Source organism: Myotis brandtii, unplaced genomic scaffold, assembly GCF_000412655.1.
Source record: "Myotis brandtii unplaced genomic scaffold, ASM41265v1 scaffold569, whole genome shotgun sequence".
Lineage (NCBI taxonomy): Eukaryota > Metazoa > Chordata > Mammalia > Chiroptera > Vespertilionidae > Myotis > Myotis brandtii.
In genome coordinates, this window is record NW_005370127.1 from 1,081,643 (window position 1) to 1,082,802 (window position 1,160).

Consider the following 1,160-nt stretch of genomic DNA (forward strand, 5'->3'; position numbering starts at 1 on the left):
CAACTTTCTTTAGGCATTTTCAAGATGTGTCTTTCATAGGATATGACATTTCTTTTTTTTTTATTCTCACCTGAGGATATGTTTCTATTGATTTTTAGAGAATGCAGACGAGAGACAAAAAGACAGAGAGAAACATCAATGTGAGAGGAACACTTTGATTGGTTGCCTTCTGCATGAGCTCTGACCTGGGCCCCGGCCAGGAAGGAGCCTACAACCTAGGTACATGCCCTTGGTTAGAATCAACCCGGACCCTGTGGTGGGCAGGCCGAGGTTCTATCCACTGAGCCAAACCGGCTAGGGCAGGATATGACATTTATTAACCCTCCAGCAGCAGTCCTTCATTTTTTTCCTCCAGGAGTGAGGTGGAAAAACCCTAGATCACCTTTTTGAATTCTTGTTACCCAAGTTACCAAGAACATTACCAGTGGCGTACAGGGAGCTTAGCCAATGAGCTGTCAGAAAAGGTGTTTCCTCTGCAGCTCACTCGCAGAGGCAGGACTGCTGGCAAGTCTAGGCTGGCACACCCCCTGTCTCTGGGCCTGCTCTAGCCTCCAATGCGGCTTGGGCAGGGCCCCCCTGGCTCTGATCAAGCCTCTGCACAGCTTGGGCAGGACCCCCTCCCCCCCGGCTCTGGTCAAGCCTCCACTGTGGCTTGGGCAGGGCCCCTGGCTCTGATCAAGCCTCTGCCGGGGCTTAGGCAGGGCCCCCGGCTCCTGATCAAGCCTTTGTTGCCTGCCCCCCAGGTGCCAAGGCCAGTAGGCCAGGAGTGGCAGGGAGTGTTCTAGGACCTAGGCCGCTCAGGGCCTATGCTGGTGTCTGCAGGCTCTGAGCTGCCTGGGTCTCTAGGATGTCCCCAGGACCTAGGCTGCTGGGGTATGCAAATTAACCTGCCACCTTTGTTGGGTTAATTTGCATACTCACTCCTGATTGGCTGGTGGGCATGGTTTGTGGGCATGGCCTGTCAGCGTAGCAGAGGTACGGTCAATTTGCATGTTTCTCTTTTATTAGATAGGATTATTATTATTAGTTTGTAGATGGTTTTTTTATGTCCTAAAAACAATCCTTTGTCAGATATATGTACCAGTATTGAAATATCTTCTTTTGGCCTATGGCTTGCCTTTTTAAAAAATGATATCTTTGATGAACAAAAGTTTTAAATT